The 20343-nt window shown below is 48.4% G+C and overlaps 1 protein-coding gene across 5 annotated transcripts in view; it reads left to right on the top strand.

Moving 5' to 3' along the window:
* Window positions 1-20343, top strand: part of slco4a1 (solute carrier organic anion transporter family, member 4A1) — a 216766-nt gene that overhangs the window by 63566 nt on the left and 132857 nt on the right. For 3 of the 5 annotated variants that reach the window (XM_072515064.1, XM_072515065.1, XM_072515066.1), the window contains one exon: window positions 8012-8118. The exons of the other annotated variants lie outside the window; for them this stretch is intronic. The gene's annotated coding sequence lies outside the window, so the exon portion shown is untranslated. The remainder of the gene's footprint in view (window positions 1-8011; window positions 8119-20343) is intronic. 5 annotated transcript variants of the gene reach the window in all.

Genomic DNA, 20343 nt, shown 5'->3' with positions numbered 1-20343 from the left:
CTACTTCTAGAAGCCATTGGACTTCCGACCTGATAAAGGTCCTGTCCTGTACACTGTACCGTCTGCTCCTCGTGGCGATGGGCTTACAGTCCGGGGTGAGCTTTGCGAACAGTGAAGGCAGCTCGACCTTAAGGGTCGTGAGGCCACAAATGGTGAGGGGGGCAGGGTTCTGCTGAATTTCAGCGTAAGGCTTTGGAGGTGACACTGAAAATCGAGACCTAGTAACAGGGCAGCGCAGAGATGGGGGAGGACGTAGAGTCTGAAGTTGCTGTACTTTACGCCCTGAACGGAGAGGGTCGCGACGCAGTACCCCCGGATTTGCACGGAATGGGATCCGGAGGCCAGGGAGATTTTCTGGGTGACGGGGAGGACCGGGAAGGAGCAGCGCCTTACCGTAGCAGAGTGTGTCATGATATTCAAACACACACATCATGATAGACACACCAACAGACAAATCAGAACACACACCACCACAACCAATCACAGAAAGATATAAAAGCACAAACACAACACCTGGTGGTCAGTATTAGCTGGAGAGGAGGACCAGGACAGACCTGCTACACGACACACTCAGGGAGACAGCACGTGCAGAGTATCCAGAACGAACTGTATTATAAGAGTTAAAATAAAATAGAGTTGTACCACATACAACTGTGTTGGCTCATCTGTGCACCAGAGCACCCAACACCACAGGGTGGATGAAGCTCTCTGTGCCCCCTGAGTCAAGGAGGCAGGTCGTCTTGTGCCCGTTGATCTTCACCGTCATCATCGAGGATGCGTGGCCTAGACTGATCAAGGGTGATGGAGGCGTGCTGCGGAAGATGTTGGGAGGTCCCCGGCTGATCAGCGGTGGCGGAGGTATCGGCGGCCCGCGAACGGCCGGGCGAGCAGGGGTCCTGTGGCGCAGTCCAAGGTGGCGCCGAAGATGGCGGTGCCCGTGGGGCGCACATGGCGGACGACATCCAAGATGGCGGCACCCACGGGCCGCACGTGGCGGGTGGCGGAGAAGGTGGCGGCGCCCCTGGATCGCACGGTGGGGGTGCAGCGATGTTGGGCCTGGAAACGGCAGCGACTGATCGGGCCTGGCAAACGGAGACGAAGTGACCCTTCTTTCCACACCCGTTGCAGGTCGCGCTCCGCGCCGGGCAGCGCTGCATGGCCACAAAAATAACATTTGGCCCCTCCAGAGTGGCTAGCTGCCGCGCGGCGCAGGCTTGCGGTGTACTCGAGTCGGCAGCTGGTGGGGCTCATGGTGCCCACAAGGGTGCCGGGCGGTCGGAGGTGTAGACCTCCAGATTGCGGGAGGCCACTTCTAGGGAGTTAGCAAGCTGCACAGTCTCTGTAAGGTCGAGAGTACCCCCTTCCAATAACCGCTGGCGAACATAATTAGACTTAATGCCCATGACATAAGCGCCTCTGATTAGCAGTTCTGTGTGCTGGACTGCGGACACTGCCTGGCAATTAGTTTCAGTATTGTGTTCAGTTTTGGTCTCCTTACTTAAGAAAGGACGTACTGGCACTGGAGGGTGTGCAGAGGAGATTCACTAGGTTAATCCCAGAGCTGAAGGGGTTGGATTACGTGGGGAGGTTGAGTAGACTGGGACTGTACTCGTTGGAATTTAGAAGGATGAGGGGGGATCTTATAGAAACATATAAGATTATAAAGGGAATAGATAGAATAGATGCGGGCAGGTTGTTTCCACTGGCGGGTGAAAGCAGAACTAGGGGGCATAGCCTCAAAATAAGGGGAAGTAGATTTAGGACTGAGTTTAGGAGGAACTTCTTCACCCAAAGGGTTGTGAATTATGGAATTCCTTGCCCAGTGAAGCAGTAGAGGCTCCTTCATTAAATGTTTTTAAGATAAAGATAGATCGTTTTTTGAAGAATAAAGGGATTAAGGGTTATGGTGTTCGGGCCGGAAAGTGGAGCTGAGTCCACAAAAGATCAGCCATGATCTCGTTGAATGGTGGAGCAGGCTCGAGGGGCCAGATGGCCTACTCCTGCTCCTAGTCCTTATGTTCTTAAGTTCTTATTACAGTTCCTACCCAGAATCCGCAGAGCAAGCAAGAAATCGCCCTGAGACTCCCCCGGGGTGTTGCCATCTCATGGCCAGGTGGTGCCTGGCGAACACCTGATTCACAGACCTGATGTACTGTCCTTTTAGTAGCACCATCGCTTCCGAGTAGGTGGGCGCATCCCGAATGAGGGGGAAAACTTGTGGGCTCACCCGTGGGTAGAGGATCTGGAGCTTCTGCGGGTCTGAGAGGGCTTCTGTGGATGCTCCGAGGTATCCTTCAAAGCAGGCTAGCCAGTGCTCGAAGGTGGCCGTGGTGTCGGCTGCGTGAGGGTTCAGTTCCAGGCGATCAGACTTGATTAAGACATTCATCTCTAAAAATCTTGTGCAATAAATTGATGTACCATCAATGACCACGAGACGAAAATGGTGAAACAATTGAGGCTTTATTGCACAAGATGTTGTGCCTCCTGCAGCTGTAACCAGAATGGGAGCAGCGCAGGAGAGCATACACTTTTATACGCCGCCTGCTGGGAGGAGTCAGCAGGCTGGGATTTACTGTATTACCTGTAGTGGCAGTACCGTAGTGTGTGACCAGTAATACGCGTAGTATGTTCCCAGTGGTGTTTACACACAGGCACAGATTCAGTTGAAGCACAATATTAACAGTTTACTTACCGGGACCAAGGCCTCCACCACGAGGTTGGAGCAGTCAAAATGGTGGCCCAGGCTTCTTGAAGGCGCTCCTCCACCGGCAATCCCGCGCACGCGAATCTGCAAGTGGCCCACACACATGTGCAGTTTGCACGGAGACTGGAACCGGCTGAGAACGATAGTGCACATGCGCGAACGTGCCAGGACGGCGTCATGACGTGTCATAACTGCAGACACGCCCACTGAAAAGGGCAATGTCCAGCTTTTGGCAAAGAGTGCCTGAGGTGTGGAAAGTACAACCACTATGCGTTCAAATGTCGAGCTGCGCTACAGATGACTTCCACGGGACAACAACTAAGACCCTGCGACTTTCGGAATGTGGCATCTATGGACCGCCAATCAATATTCAGTGATTACCTGTCTGAAAACGATGACCTTGGCTATGATGACCCCAACGGTGTAGACATGATTACAGTAACGGAGGAACCTTACATCACTACGCCTCATCCAAAATGCCCGAAAGTGAACAAAAAGGGGTTTAAAGTCTCAAAACAAAAAATTATTTTCCCCAGCGACTGAATGAAGCTCGAGCCTCCACGTACAGTTAAAGATCACTGCCGCAGCACCCTGAAACATACCGTTTGCAGCACACAAAGAGAAGAGCACAATGACAAATCCATAGCAAAAGATTTGTTCATTGACGATGATTACTCAGGGGATGAGTTCCTCATTGGACAAATAGAGCACCATGACACATCCTTGACAAGAAGCGATGATTTGCTCGCTGACGAATGCCACTCAGCCATGGATCAGTTCTCCGGATCTGATGGTCATTGCAGCAGCAACATGGGTGCCAAGTTCCATACGAGTCTCATGGTGGGAGAATCCAGTACCATGACAACATGGCAGCTCGTCGACAAAATGGATGACAACCACATGTCATATATCCTAGCAGAAGGCGACGCCACGCAGAGAGCACAGATTGACTCCACTGAGGGAGTGATGTGGCCTCCATAGCGAGCTCATTGACAGGCTCCAGAATGGCCACCAGCGACGACTCTGGAGCGACAGCCGTGAATGAGGAAGACTATGACGGTCTATCTGCCTTGTATGAGCAGCCAGCAGCCGACATTAAATGTCTACCCACTGTTGATCAAAGCAGTGAGCAAAACCACAACAACAACAACGACAGATTTCGTGATTTTGTGTCTGCGCCGCAGCAATCACCCAACCTAGCTTGCAAAAAAGAGGACATACGGGGTCAACACTGCAAGCACAAAAGAAAGTCCGCTACTAACGTCAACTTACTTCGACCATTCCGATGTCTCATGATGTCCTCACGGACACACACAAACACTGACGACATGGCGACATCAACACTGCCACCTCAACGACAGGCGAAAGGATCAACCCACCTGATCAAACACATACAGTCTGGACACAAAGTTTTTCGTTAGAATTGGACTTTTTAAACGTTGATTGACTTTGTACAGTCATTAATACCATCCCATTCTGTACACAGCGTTACATGTTTTATCTGTTCCCAGTTGACTTAATTCATTATGCTTGTTTAGTTTTCGTTACACCATACAGAAAACCTGTAGCTGTGGTCATCTCTGTAGGTGCATGCACACAAGGGGTTAATGGGTAGATAGCAGCACCACATGATCACCAGAGGGCTGGACCAACAGGGGTATAAAGGGCAGCCACACGGGGTCTCTGTCTCTCTCTCGGGTGTGCTGTGAACAGGGAAACATCAGAATCACATAGATAGTTAGTGGAGTTACATTTAGTTACAATTGTTAAATCTTGTTATCCAATCCCTAGATCCCATGTTAAGGTAAATAACTCACACATTAATAGTTATAGTTGTTACTGGATGAGTTTGAGTCTTCTTGAACAAGATTCAGAGGATCTCACCATCAGCCAAGGATTGAGTAACACGTGTAATCGGCCACGCAGGTAACACTACAGTGTGGAATAAAATGAGTTGTATCCTGTCAGCCTGGCCTCTTGTGGGAGTCTTTGCCTGTCCAAAAAGGTTAGGAGGGATTATTGAGTTATGGGGATAGGGTGGAAGTGAGGGCTTAAGTGGGTTGGTGCAGTCTCGATGGGCCGAATGGCCTCCTTCTGCACTGTCTGTTCTATGTATCTATGTATGTATGAAACGATTGTCAATTGTTGTAAAAAGCCCTTTAGGGAAGAAAATCTGCTATCCTCAGGGCTGCATGCAACTCCATACCCACAGTAATTTGGTTGACTATTAAATGCCCTCTGAATTGCCATTCAGGGCAATTAGGGATAGGTGACAAATGCTGGACCGGGCAGGGATGCATATATCCCTTGAAGAAATAAAAAAAAGTCTGATTGCCTTTTAGAGGGCAGGAAAATGGCCTAAGTGTGGGACATGCTCATCTATGACAGCATCAGTGAAGAGGGAAACAGAGGTCAGTGACGCTTCGTCAGAACTGGTGCAAACCATGGACCTGAAGCGTTGACTCAGTTTCTTTCTCTAGAGATGCTGCCCAGCCTGCTGTGTATTTCCAGCATTTTCCATTTATATTTCAGATTTCTAGCACCTACAGCCCTTTGTTTTCCAATTATAAACTCCATGCATTGCATTTGTAAGTGTGGTTAGTTTCAATTTAAAATGAGAAAATATTTTTCACTTCATGTAAAGTGTAATTTTTCTGTTAACAAAGCCCCATTTGGTGCATCGAATCTGCAGGTCATTGCAGATGAATCGGTTGGTGCTAATTTTACAGCAAGGTTTTGCCACTTTTTAACTTGGAAGTGAAACCAGGAGCCATGTGCCAATGGAATAAGTCACTGATTGTTCAAAATATTCTCATTTATACATGGGATTGTTGTTTGTAGTGCTTGTGAGGTTCAAGCTGTTTGGATTTTTCCGTCTGGATATTGCACAGGGTCAGGTTCAAAGAAATAAAGCTGGTGTAAAGTGTATCATACTGCAACCTGAACTTCTAATGGGCTTCATAAATGTAGGCACAGAGTACAAAAGCCAAGGGGTTGGATTCTCTGGTGTCAGGATTCTCCGTTGTGCTGGCAGCCCGGGGGTTTCCCGATGGCGTGGCACTGCCCACAATAGGAAACCCCATTGGCCGGCTGGCGAGACGGAGAAGTCTGGGGGCGCGTTACACCAGAAATGTGTGGCAGAACAGGGAATCCCGCCCAAGGTGTTTTTGCTGAACGTTTGACCCCACTATGAAATTGCTTTCCAATTCTGAAGGGTGCAAGGGGAGGCTTAAAGGGGGTGAAGGTGGAATGAGGGTGCTAGAAACAAAAGAAGCACCGGGGCCCATTATTTCTCTCCTGTCCGTGTCTCAGAGACCAGAGATCCATCTATCCCGGCTTTAAACATATTCCATGATGGAGCATCCACAATCTTTGGGGTGGAGAATTGCAAAGCTGCATGACCCTTCAATGAAGATGTTTCTCCTCTGTCCTAGCTTGAGGCTGTTGTAGATTCCCCAGCTGGGAAAACAATCTCTCAGTGTCCATCCAATCAAGCCCCCTTGGAAGTATAAACTTTGGCAATTAAGGTATTGGTTCCATTGTATCAAACTAGATGGTGTATTTGGAGGGGTCATGGAAGTTCTATACACAGGCCGGGCCTGGTCTGCTTTACCTCTGGACTCAAGTAGGCACAATGCCTTATTGTCAGCATTATTCCGAAAAATTTCATTCAAATGAGAAGAGGAAAAATAAATTGTTTTTTGCATGAGACTCATTCGAAGATGATAAAGTTGATTTGGTAACTTGATAATGTTACACATCTTGCTACTTAGGACTAAAGCACATAGAGAAACTATAAATAAATGTTGCTGTTTTCTGCTTGGAAAGTGGCGGGCCTTACGAATGCCCAGTGCCTCATTTACTTTTCACTTGAGAACATGGGCAACTAAATTGAACTTTTCTTTCTATTGAACTTGTCGGAATGCAACTTTACTCCCAGTTACATTCATGGATTTTAAAATGGTGAGGGCAAAATCTGAAGAAGCTGGTACTCATATCAGTATGGGTTCTATTTCCAGCTCAGCATGATCTTGGTCTTGCCAGAGTCCACATGCGTACTTTTCATCAGCGACCATAATCACGAATAGGGAAATGAGCTGGGGAAAGCTAAGATTGATTGTAACGCCTCTGCAACTGCCTTGAAGATCTGCTCATTCAGCATCGGTGTTATTTTGAACCTGGGACATTGGTCTGCGTGCCTCCATACTTCATCACTCAGCATTCACATTTGTTCACTGAACCATCAGGGTGTTAAGTTATAAAGGATTTCCAGTAATGATTAAATTGCAGAGTTTACTCCATAACTAGCTGTTCTGTGATCAATATTGAGATCTAAGACAGCGGTCTAGATTTGTGAGCAGTCTGTCAATTTGAAGCAATATGGGTTTTAGGTTTTCCATTCGCTGCCAGGACTTAAAACTGACCTTGAAAATGAGCTGCCACTGGTGTGTTCACCTTCCCCATTACTCCCGCTCCGCCCCTGTGCACACAGCCATTATAAAAACACAATCAAATCAGTCTGTTTCTGCAACATCAGTCTCACATCCGGGTGGTAAGTTGCAAATTAACCGTTGTTTACAGTCACTTGCAGTCTTTGGTTTGCAATCTGCTCCTTCCAATTTTTCCATTTGTCCTGTTCTGTTAGGAGTTTGGTGTCCAAATCGACTGAATGATTAATAATCGTGTAGAACATGAGAGTTCAAGTCTGTCACATTTAGAGATTTATTCCAATGTAGTAGCGGAGGCAGTCCAGCCATGCAGTATGAGTTAGAACATGTGTTCACTGGTACCTCGGGATGAGCAGATTTTGATGCTGAGTAATCTTGCAACAACTATTTCCGATAACACTTATTTGAAATGAATCAGAAAAGATAGAGTTTTCCCTTTGGGGCTGGGATGGTGGGGTCCTGGACGAGATGGAGGCTGGTCTTGTCTCTGTTTACGGATCTGTTTGTTGCCAGCGGGTAGGGGAGAGGCGGGTGAGGGGAGATGGACGCGGGGGTTTAGGGAAGAAAAAGGCAAAAAGTGTCAAATTAGGGGATTGTATTTTGTTACTGAATGGTTGTTTGCACATTGTTATGGTGTGCTCTGATTTGAATTGAAACATTTTTTTGCAATGAAATGAATCCGAAGCAATTAAATTGCAGATTAGGTACTTTATCGAAGCTATTGATGGACCTATCCGATAACGTTCTCGTTAACTTAAGGTTTGAAGTGGTTATACGGTAAAAGTCATAGATGTTGGATCAAATACATTTTAAATTAAGAATTAATGTAACTACGAAAACCCTGTGTGATCTTTTTTAGGTACAATAATGGTGTTTTCAGAACTTGGCAAATGGAAAAACAAACCTCAAGTCACTAGTTTCAAAACATCTCTTGCGTTACCTGGAAGTATTGGCAAGGCATAGCAAGTATGAAACTTTTTTTTCTCTCACCCCAAATATTTAGAACATGGGGTGAAATTCTTCCCCAACGGCGCGATGTCCGCCGACTGGCGCCCAAAACGGCGCCAATCAGACGGGCATCGCGCCGGCCCAAAGGTGCGGAATGCTCCGCATCTTTGGGGGCCGAGCCCCAACATTGAGGGGCTAGGCCGACGCTGGAGGGATTTCCGCCCCGCCAGCTGGCGGAAATGGTGTTTGGTGCCCCGTCAGCTGGCGCGGGCATGCGCGGGAGCGTCAGCGGCCGCTGACAGTTTCCCGCGCATGCGCAGTGGGGAGAGTCTCTTCCGCCTCCTCCATGGTGGAGACCGTGGCGGAGGCGGAAGGGAAAGAGTGCCCCCACGGCACAGGCCTGCCCGCGGATCGGTGGGCCCCGATCGTGGGCCAGGCCACCGTGGGGGCACCCCCCGGGGTCAGATCGCCCCGCGCCCCCCCCCCCCCCAGGACTCCGGAGCCCGCCCACGCCGCCTGGTCCCGCCGGTAAATACCAGCTTTGATTTACGCCGGCGGGACAGGCAATCTCTGGGCGGGACTTCGGCCCATTTGGGCCGGAGAATTGAGCGGGGGGTCCCGCCAACCGGCGCGGCCCGATTCCCGCCCCCGCCCAATCTCCGGTACCGGAGACTTCGGCGGGGGCGGGGGCGGGATTCACGGCGGCCAACGGCCATTCTCCGACCCGGCGGGGGGTCGGAGAATGACGCCCCTGGTGTGTAAAATAAGCAGTTTCACAAATTGGGTGTAACATATACATCTCTGTTCAGCAAATTTGACTGCTCTAGATGATGACATTACTCTTGGCATGATTGTTTAAAATTGAGTTTATTTTATTTTTATGATTTCCATAATTTAAAATAATGTTACTGAGGAAAACCTAACTTTTCCTAAAATCTAGTATATTTTATAAATATTTAAAAAATTATTTTCCAGTTGTAATCATTCCTGACCTGGCATGTTGGCATCCTAATTCGTTAACCACATTTTCCACTGGGGAAATAACTTTATTATTTCCTTTCACACATATTTGTTTTGCTTTAAAGAGCACTTGGCTTTACAACAGCAACTTCTATTTAGATAACAAAAACAGAAAATGCCGGACAATCTAAGCAGGTCTGACAGCATAGAACCATAGAAAAGTTTCAGCACAGAAGGAGACCATTCAGCCCACCTTGTCCATGCCAGCCCGAGGATTCCCAGGTGCCCTTTCTAATCCCACCTTCCTGCACCCGGTCCATAGCCCTGTAGCTTACAGCACTTACGGTGCAGATCCAGGTAATTTTTAAGAGTTAAGGTCTCTGCCTCCACCACCAAGTCAGGCAGCTTTCCAAACTCCCATTACCCTCTGGATAAAAAAGTTCTTCCTCATGTCCTCTCTACACCTTCTGCCTCCTATCTTGAATCAATGTCCCCTGGTTCTATAATACTCCACCAAGGGAAATACTGTCCACTCTATCTTTTCCCCTCATGATTTTGCACACCTCAATTAAGTCACCCCTCAGCCTTCCATGTCCAAGGAAAATAACCCCAACCTATCCAATCTGTGGAGAGAGAACGGAGCTAATGGGGGCGATTCTCCGATATGGAGGCCAAGTGTTCGTGCCGTCGTGAACGGGCACGACCTATTCTGGTCCTTACGCGGCGCCAAATGGGCACCACGCCAACCCGCGCATGCGTAGTTGGGGCAGCCCAATCTTGCGCATGCGCAGTTGGGCCGTGCCATCCTGCGCATGCACGGGGAACGTCTTACGTACGCCGGCCCCTCACCAACATGGCGGCAGTGTTCAGGGGCCGCGCACAGAAGGAGGTAGGCCCGGGGGGGGGAGAGGCCGGCCTGCCGATTGGTGGGCCCCGATCGCGGGCCAGACCCCATCAGAGGCCACCCCGGTGAAGGAGCCCCCCTCCCTCCCCCCAGCGTTTCAGCAGAGTTCCCGCCGGCAGCGACCAGGGGTGGACGGCGCCGTCGGGAATCTGTTGTGTTCAAGCGGCCACTCGGCCCATCCGGGCCGGAGAATCGCCGCTCGCCGGTTCTCCGAGCGGCTCAGTGCGAATCGCGCACCGCTGGTTTCCGGGGGGTGGGAGAATCGCGTGCGGGGATCGAGGCGGCGTGGCGTGATTCGCGCGGCGCCCCGGCGATTCTCCCACCCGGCATGGGAGGGGAGAATAGCGCCCAATGTTTTGAGTCTGGGTGACTGAAAGAGATGCTGTCAGTCCAGCATTTTCATTTTTTGTTTCAGATTCCAGTATCCTCAGTAATTTGCTTTCATCTGCGTGCACTTTTATTATGCCGTTGAGGGTAGTGCAAATGGACATCAGGGCAAAGAGGGAGTTTTTACTGAGGTGATCAGAAGTTTGGTCAAAGTGGTGAGTTTCGAGCAGAATCTGTCGGGAGAGAGGCAGTTGGAAGGGCAGAGGACTTTGAGGAAGAAAATCCGGAGTGTGGGAACTCGGTGACCAAAGCAGCTCTGGAACCTGGGCAGTGCCAGTGAGAGAGTATGGCTATGAATATGATTCAGGTGGGGGGAGGTGTGGAATATTTCTGATGAAGGAAGAAGTTTCACTCAAGTAGCACCATAGAACATAGAACAATACAGCGCAGTACAGGCCCTTCGGCCCACGATGTTGCACCGAAACAAAAGCCATCTAACCTACACTATGCCATTATCATCCATATGTTTATCCAATAAACTTTTAAATGCCCTCAATGTTGGCGAGTTCACTACTGTAGCAGGTAGGGCATTCCACGGCCTCACTACTCTTTGCGTAAAGAACCTACCTCTGACCTCTGTCCTATATCTATTACCCCTCAGTTTAAAGTTATGTCCCCTCGTGCCAGCCATATCCATCCGCGGGAGAAGGCTCTCACTGTCCACCCTATCCAACCCCCTGATCATTTTGTATGCCTCTAATTAAGTCTCCTCTTAACCTTCTTCTCTCCAACGAAAACAACCTCAAGTCCGTCAGCCTTTCCTCATAAGATTTTCCCTCCATACCAGGCAACATCCTGGTAAATCTCCTCTGCACCCGCTCCAAAGCCTCCACGTCCTTCCTATAATGCGGTGACCAGAACTGTACGCAATACTCCAAATGCGGCCGGACCAGAGTTCTGTACAGCTGCAACATGACCTCCCGACTCCGGAACTCAATCCCTCTACCAATAAAGGCCAACACTCCATAGGCCTTCTTCACAACCCTATCAACCTGGGTGGCAACTTTCTGGGATCTATGTACATGGACACCTAGATCCCTCTGCTCATCCACACTTTCAAGAACTTTACCATTAGCCAAATATTCCGCATTCCTGTTATTCCTTCCAAAGTGAATCACCTCACACTTCTCTACATTAAACTCCATTTGCCACCTCTCAGCCCAGCTCTGCAGCTTATCTATATCCCTCTGTAACCTGCTACATCCTTCCACACTATCGACAACACCACCGACTTTAGTATCGTCTGCAAATTTACTCACCCACCCTTCTGCGCCTTCCTCTAGGTCATTGATAAAAATGACAAACAGCAACGGCCCCAGAACAGATCCTTGTGGTACTCCACTTGTGACTGAACTCCATTCTGAACATTTCCCATCAACCACCACCCTCTGTCTTCTTTCAGCTAGCCAATTTCTGATCCACATCTCTAAATCACCCTCAATCCCCAGCCTCCGTATTTTTTGCAATAGCCTACCGTGGGGAACCTTATCAAACGCTTTGCTGAAATCCATATACACCACATCAACTGCTCTACCCTCGTCTACCTGTTCAGTCACCTTCTCAAAGAACTCAATAAGGTTTGTGAGGCATGACCTACCCTTCACAAAGCCATGCTGACTATCCCTGATCATATTATTCCTATCTAGATGATTATAAATCTTGTCCCTTATAATCCCCTCCAAGACTTTACCCACTACAGACGTGAGGCTCACCAGTAGGACTAATGTATTAACTTTTGGAAAAAGAATAACTTTATGTTATCACACAGGGTGGAATTATTCACATTTCCCCACAAATCCTTGCTGCCAAACTTGCAATTTTCTTTGCTTTCAATTTTCTGATGAACTGTGGTCACAGGTGAGACTTTTCAAAAACTCAATTTGTTTTTACCAATTCTGTCATTTTACACCATTGAAATTATGGGCGGGATTCTCTCAGCCCAGGGCCGGGCCGAAGAATCCCCGCGACCGCCGCAAGACGCCCTGATGCAGAGCGGAGAATTGGCACCATTATCGCCGGTGTGGTTGGCGCGGGATGGGCCGAGCGGCCGTCGTGAAAACGCCGAGTCCCGCCGGCGCCGTCCACACCTGCTCTCAGCCGGCGGGAACTCGGCGTGGAAGGGTTGGGGGTGGCTTGTTGGGGGGGGGGGTTCTAACCCCGGGGGGGGGGGGCTCCGATGTGGCCTAGCCCGCGATCGGGGCCCACCGATCGGCGGGCCGGCCTCTCTGGCTAGGGGCCTCGTTTCTTCCGCGCTGGTCTCTGTAGTCCTGCGCCATGTTGCGTCGGGGCCGGTGCGTTGAAGGAAGGCACTGTGCATGCGCGCATTGGTGCCGGTGTCACCTCATGCGGGAGCAGCAGCTGGAGCGGCGTGCACCGCTTCAGTGCCGTGCTGGCCCCTATTGTGGGCCAGAATTAGTCATGGGGTCGGCCTGTTCACGCCGTCGTAAAACGCGACGGCATTTACGATGGCGAGGACACTCTACCGTGGGATTAGAGAATCCCGCCCTATATCTTAGTAATAATAATCTTGTTTGTAAGTAGACTTACATTAACACTGCAATGAAGTTACTGCGAAAAGCCCCCAGTCGCCACATTCCGACACCTGTTCGGGTACACAGAGGGAGAATTCAGAATGTCCAAATTACCTAACAACACGTCTTTCAGGACTTGTGGGAGGAAACCAGAGCACCCGGAGGAAACCCATGCAGACACAGGAAGAACGTGCAGACACCGCACAGACAGTGACCCAGCAGGGAATCGAACCTGGGACCCTGGGACCTGGAGAGCAACCCACATGACAAGTAATTGTCGGCTGGCGATTAACTATCTGAATAGTAATTGCAGATACATTTTACATGAGCACTTAGATCACATTGGACCAGATTAATGCCAGAAAGAGTTGAGAGAAAATAAATCACTTGATAGGAGATACAATGAAGCCTTTGAAAATGCAGAGCAGGGAGACGGGGGGGGGGGGGGGGTTAGACTTTGTTGTACAAATACTGTGATGCACGAACAAGAGGAACATGGGGGTGCAGACACTTTAAGGAGGCAGTGCGTAGTGGTGTTGTCACTGGACTAGTAATCTAGATACCCAGGGTAATGCTCTGGGAACCCAGGCGTGTATCCCACAATGGCAGATGGTGAAATTTGTATTCAGTAACATCTGGAATAAAAAAAATCTAATGATGACCACTAAGCCATTGCCCATTGTCATAAAAACCCATCTGGTTCACTAATGACCTTTAGGGAAGGAAATCTGCCGCCCTTAGCTGGTCTGGCCTACATGTGACTCCAGACCCACAGCAATGTGATTGACTCTCAAATACCCCTGAAGGGCAGATAAGAATGGACAATAACAGCGTGCCCCTATCACATGAAAGAATTTTTAAAAATTAAGATAAAATATATGCAACTGATAATAGATCCAACAAATTAGAACATCCTTGGCTACTCTTAAATAAACAAAATAACTTGGAGATCGCCTCATGTGGTTTTGAAATACAGCAGAGCCCCTCAAAACGCAGAAAGTTTGCTTTTTCAATAGGCAAAATGAGAACATTCACAAAGACATTTTGTTTCTTGTCTGCATTAATCAGCCCTGAAGAGGTTTGGCCGCAATTATTTCAGTGATAATTTGCGATACATCTGTAATGGAGTTTCCCATTATAAAACATTTGGGAACATGGGGTCAAATAGGTTAAGATTTGCAAATGTCGTGGAGAAAATATTCAATTGCAGTAACTGCTTCGTGCTGTAGAATAAATTGATTTTATGGGCTACACTGAGTTTCTGTTGCCTGCTCATCTCCGTGATTGCGGCATGCAGCCCGCCACTGTACACACTGATGACTGACTGTGTGCTCAGCAGGGGGCCCAGATGTGCGTGTGGCTTGCACTACCTCCAGCTAGCCTGTACTGCTTCAAAACAGCCTGCACCTTTAAGTGGAGGTGCATTCTGGCTACAGCAGTTGCAAACATTTATCGGAGAAGGAATGAGAGTGCCAATGAAGCAGCAGGCCAGAGAAAGGACTCCGAGGTTCTCCGATGCAAAAGTGGAGGCCTTCATCATCATCCATAGGTATGTCCTGTTCCTCCAGCAGGACAGACTCGGAAGAGGCGGCGGTAGAGTGGTATACAGTCGGGAAAGAGTTTCCCTGGAAGTTCTCAACATCGATTCCAGACTCCGTGAAGTCCCACGGCATCAGGTCAAACGTGGGCAAGGAAACGTCCTGCTGATGACGGAACGTACACCCCCACTTGATGAATCAGTACCACTCCATGTTGAACACAAATTGGATGAAGAACTGAGGGTGGAAACTCATGACTGAGCATCCATGAGGTGCTGGGGGCCATCAGCAGCAACAGAATTGTATCCAACCACAATCTGTAACCTTATAACCCAGCATATACCTCACCACCATTTCCACTAAGCCTGGGGACCAACCCTGGATCAATGAAGACTTCAGGAGGGCATGACAGGGGCAACACAGCCATACCCAACAATGCCGAATCAACCTGGTGAAGCTACAACGCAGGGCTACTTGCATGGCAAACAGTGAATGCAGAAGAAACATAGACAGAGCTAAACAACCCCACAGCCAATAGATCAGATTTAAGCTCTGCAGTCCTTTAAGCCACATCAGGTCATGAATGGTGATGGACAATTCAGGAACTCACTGGAGGCAGTGACTCTACAAATATCTCCATCCCCAATGATGCGGAAGCCCAGTATATCAGTGCAAAAGACAAGGCAATTCAGGTGGGCAATGGCCTAACCAGCGAAGCCCACACCTCATGAATGAATATTATGTTCAGCTGAGAGTCATAGAATCAACAATGCAGAAGGAGACCATTTGGCCCATCAAGTCTGCACCGGCCCCTGAAAAGAGCGCCCTACTTAAGCCCGCGCCTCCACCCTATCCCCGTAACCAGTAACCCCACCTAACTTTTTGGACACTAAGGGGCAATTTAGCATGGCCAATCCACCTCACCTGCACATCTTTGGACCATGGGAGGAAACCGGAGCACCCGGAGGAAACCCACGCAGTCACGGGGAGAAAGTCCGAACTCCACACACTGACAGTCACCCGAGGCCGGAATTGAACCTGGGTCCCTGGAGCTGAGAAGCAGCAGTGCTAACCACTGTGCCACCGTGCCACCCCAGTGTTTGTGAGAGGGCATTAACAGGACATTGGAGGCCCACACTGGCAGGTTGGGCGCCAAATTAGCATTAAATGCTGGTCATTGTCATGATCTTCCATTCTGTCTATTTCCAGCGCGCAAGTACCCAGCTCTTCAAACCGCAACACACCATGTGGGCCAGTGCAGAATGGGCTGGAAGACAATCAGCCAGTATTGTCAAGATTACAGCTCCGCACACTGTCAACGCCAGCAGTGCCACGGGAGCCCAATTTTCTGGCTCATAAATGAACTTGGTGAAAATGCATGTTTTTTTAACGTGTATTTTCTGTGAAATTGTAGTACTTCTTCCTAAAACTCATAGAGAAGTCCTTTTTTGTATAATACAGCTGCAGAGTATTGATTGTGGTCTTCCAAGGTAATAAAGCGCTGAAATTATTGTCTCATTAATTAGCTAATGACTTGCATTAAGTATAGAGTGGCTCTGAAGCTCAAACGTTAATGTATAAAATGCACAAATGAGGCAGCTGGCATTAAACTGGGATTGGAATTTTGTCTGATGTTTCCTTCAAAGGGTTCAGTCAAATGGCTTTGAAAATGTTTTGGTGCTAAGTCGCATTTTCGCATTTGGCAGAGGAGTACAAGAAATTTAATCTGACGTGGACCAAAGAAAAACAACTGAATGTGGGCCACGAGGTCGCACTGGATTTCTCCAGCAGAATTTGTCGATTTATTTAGAGTTGGTGAACAAGGAAGTGTGGGTGACGATCTACCTGTTGGTTTATATTACCTGTAACATGGTTTATAGGTTTCCCAAAACAACATTCCTGTTTTGATGCAAACCATATATTGGGACTGTTTTAGCAGGCAATTAGTCTTTTCATCAGTGAATTTTCCTAAATTAGAATTTTCTGTTTCTATTTCTGCTGATACCATTGCGTAGTGCGTGTTTGTATGTGTGAATATGCGTGTTTGTATGTGTGAATATGCGTGTTTGTATGTGTGAATATGCGTGTCTGTGTCTGCGTGGTTGTGTGTGTCACTTTTACGTCTTTTGAGTTAATGACAGTGTTAAAGCAGCTAGGCCCACATGTGTTTGTGTGCTGAGAGAGCAACTGATATGGCAATTCGTAGTCTTGAACATTTTCAAACTGCCTTTACTAATTATTAATCAACTTAAAAAGATTTCTGTAAAGTTGATTGTTAATTACAAATCGAGAGTCCGTAGAGTTTTAAATTCTTAAGAAGCTTGTACTTTGATGCAGAAATGCTGTCCTGAGCTCCTGGGCCTGGATTTTTAATGCGTGCTTCAGGACCTCAATGCTGGGACCAAATGGGTGTCCTGGACCCATAACTGTTGAAAGCAGCCCTCCGGCATGGTCTTCTATAGACAGGTCGCATATCTGATGAAGCTTCAACATGGAGGCAGCCTCTGAATAATTGAACAATCAAGAAAATAAACTATGGCCATATTTGCCAGTGCAGAGAGGGTAGCCTGTGGTCGTGACAGTGGCCCTCACAGCCTAGTGGATGCCACGCCTTGAAACCGGCCGTCAACGCCACCGCTAAACCCCACCTCAGGTGTTCGGAACATAGATATTGCCATGCCAAAAACCACCAAGTAGCAACTCGTTCGCCTTCTATCATCCTGATTACCTTATGCTGTAATGATAATGCAGTTTTTGACTAATCGTAGCAATCAGTCTCTATCAATTAATCTACAATGGACTCAAACATTGGGTTGCGAAGGCTCCCCAATGGCAGGAAGAGTTGGGAACCGTGAGTCCGAAGTTATCTGTTTCCCTCGAGCATGCATGTCATATCTCAAATTGCACATTCCATATCCCCAAAAATATTGCTTTTTTTTTGTAAATTCTTTTTATTGATTTTCGAAACGAGGAAAGAAGCAGGTAAACAAATTACAAGCCAGTACCATAATGCAGCTCGCCCCCAATAAACAGACAAACAAAAGAAGCAGTGAAACTAACAGTCAACAGCAATTAACTCTTTAAAGGAAGAGACACATGGTTGACATCTGCAGAAACATTTCTCAGTGGATCCTCATATGGCAGACTTGATCTTCTCCAAATATAGAAAAGACATCTTCCAGCCAAGATGAAGCACTGGGTGGCTTGGAGGACTTCCAAGGTTCATAAAATCTGCCTGCGGGCTATTAATGAAGGAAATGCAATGAAGTCTGCCTCAATCTTAGTGAAACTGACCAGTGCAGATGAAACTCCAAATATGGTTATCAAAGGACAAGGCTGTAGGTCACTGTCTAGAACTTTGGAAATTGTGTAAAAGAAGGATGTCCAAAATCCGGCCAGCTTCGGGCATGACCAGAACATGTGGGTCTGGTCTGCAGGGGCCGAGTGAGTATCTGTCGCATTTGTTGCTTGTGTTGGAGAAAAACTTGCTGACTCTGGCCTTGGTAAAGTGAATTCTGTCCAGAACTTCAAATTGAATTAAGCTTAACCGAGTGCATTCGGGTGTGGACTTGGCCCTAAAATGGGCCTCCTCCCACCAGTCGTCCCTAAGGTCAAGCCAAAGATGCTTCCCAATCATTTGCAGCCCGGACCACAGTGGTTAGCACAGTTGCTTCACAGATCCATGGTCCCAGGTTCGATTCCCGGCTTGGGTCAATGTATGTGCGGAGTCTGCACGTTCTCCCCGTGTGTGCGTGGGTTTCCTCCGGGTGCTCCGGTTTCCTCCCACAGTCCAAAGATGTGCAGGTTAGGTGGATTGGTGGGGTTACGGAGATAGGTTGGAAGTGTGGGCTTAAATGGGGTGCTCTTTCCAAGGGCCGGTGCTAACTCAATGGCCCGAACGGCCTCCTTCTGCACTGTAAATTCTATGATTCTATGAAAAGGATAGCGGGGCATAGATTAAGCAGGAAGAGCAGCAGGACACAAGACACCAGTTTCAACTTGGATCGTGACACCAGGTTAAAATCTTTTGAGATTGGCTGCCAAAAAATAGTCCGGTAGCTCAGGAAGAGCTAGGCCTCCAAACCGTCTCCCTATCTGAAGTATCGCTCAACAGACCCGAGGGGTTCTGCCTGCCCAGATAAATGTTGCTAAGTGTTGCTTGTTAACCATAACAAAAATTGATTTTGGTAGTAAAATAGGGAGACATTGGAAAAGAAACAAGAATCTGGGCAGAATGTTCATTTCTATGGATTGAATTCTGCCAGGTAAGGAAAGAGTCAAACTATCCCAGCACTGAAACACCACTCTAATTATGGAGACCAGGCTTGTAATGTTGGTTCTATGAGGCGTCGCAAGGGAGTGCATTATGTTCACACTTAAGTAGCAAGAACCAGCTCAAGATATACGCAAAGCTCTTGGAGGGATTTGTTGTTGACATTCAATTTAACGGCTAAATTATTTGACAGAAATCCTTCAAAGTTGAACTTGATAAATCAACACAATCGACTTCCACCACCTTGAGAATCTGTTCCACAGATTTTCAACTTCTGGAAAGAATTTTCCTACAGATTAGGAATTAACCCCTCTTCAATCATAGGCCTGTCCTCTGGCGCTAGTGTCCTGGACGTGGTGGAACGGCTTGGTATGGTCCACATTTATCTAGGGCGCAATCTGACAACCGCACCGCGCCCGACTCGGGACACAACGCAGCTGGTAGCTCATCATGCCTTGCAAGATCGAATGAGATCTCATCAGGCGTTGCAATCTGGATCCTGCCCACAATGGGCGGGGCCGAGATTTGCATATTCAAGTCAGTCGTTAGGCTCACTTGAATATCTCTGCACCGGATCTACTCAGTGCCTGTGATTGAATCCCCTCGCCTCGGAGACCCTAGCCGGACACTGTTTAGCACTGGTCTCCACAAACGTGGACCAGGCAGAATGGAACTTGAGGGGGAGTCTCCCAGATGCTCACAGGTCCCTGCATGGTCCCCCTTTGGGCAGATTGGTATTCTGGGCACCGCCAACCTGACACCCTGGCAGTGCCACCCAGACACCCTAGCAATGTCACCTGGGTACCACCCTGGCACTGCCAGGGTGCCCAGATGGCACTGACAGGCTAACAGGTCACTGCCAGTATGCCAGGCTAGCAGTGCCACGGTGCCCAGGTGGCATCTTGCCCATGCCGGGGATCGGGCCCAGGATTGCCCTCCCTTATGACGTGGGGGTGAAGGGGGCTTGAGGACCCTCTAATCGGTAAATTGAGTGTTGGGGTGGTGCGGGAGTCATGTTGGGAGGTCGAGAGTTCGGAACGTAATTTAGAAATGGCGCCCCGATCTCTTCCTGCACTGACGAGCGAAGCTCCTCAGAGCAGAAAATATTGTGGCCTCCAGCTGCAAGCACCTGGAATGGCACTTGAGGGGGAGTCTCCCAGATGCTCACAGGTCCCTGCATGGTCCGCAACGGGACTCTGCACTTTTTCCGTGAAATCGCGCCCCATATCTCTCGAAGATCTGAAAGCATAATTGTTACACATTTTAACCTGTATTATTTCCCAGTGCAAACGTGCACAATTTGCATAATTCAAACCCAGCTTTCCTTTGAGTTGAAACTCAAAAACCAGATTGTGAATTATGTTGAAGAGGCACATAATTTTTGTCTTTGCCAACTGCAAAAATGCAGCGATACATCACGATTCAAAACATTATAGGGGCTGGTTCAGCACAGTGGGCTAAACAGCTGACATGTAATGCAGAACCAGGCCAGCAGCATGGGTTCAATTCCCGTACCGGCCTCCCCGAACAGGCGCCGGATTGTGGCGACTCGGGGCTTTTCACAGTAACTTCATTGAAGCCTACTTGTGACAATAAGCGATTTTAATTATTATTATTATGGCATCCAGTCTTTCAAGCCATTTGAAAGGC

Source organism: Scyliorhinus torazame, chromosome 8 (genome assembly GCF_047496885.1).
Source record: "Scyliorhinus torazame isolate Kashiwa2021f chromosome 8, sScyTor2.1, whole genome shotgun sequence".
NCBI lineage: Eukaryota > Metazoa > Chordata > Chondrichthyes > Carcharhiniformes > Scyliorhinidae > Scyliorhinus > Scyliorhinus torazame.
This window is presented reverse-complemented; position numbering and strand designations above follow the sequence as displayed.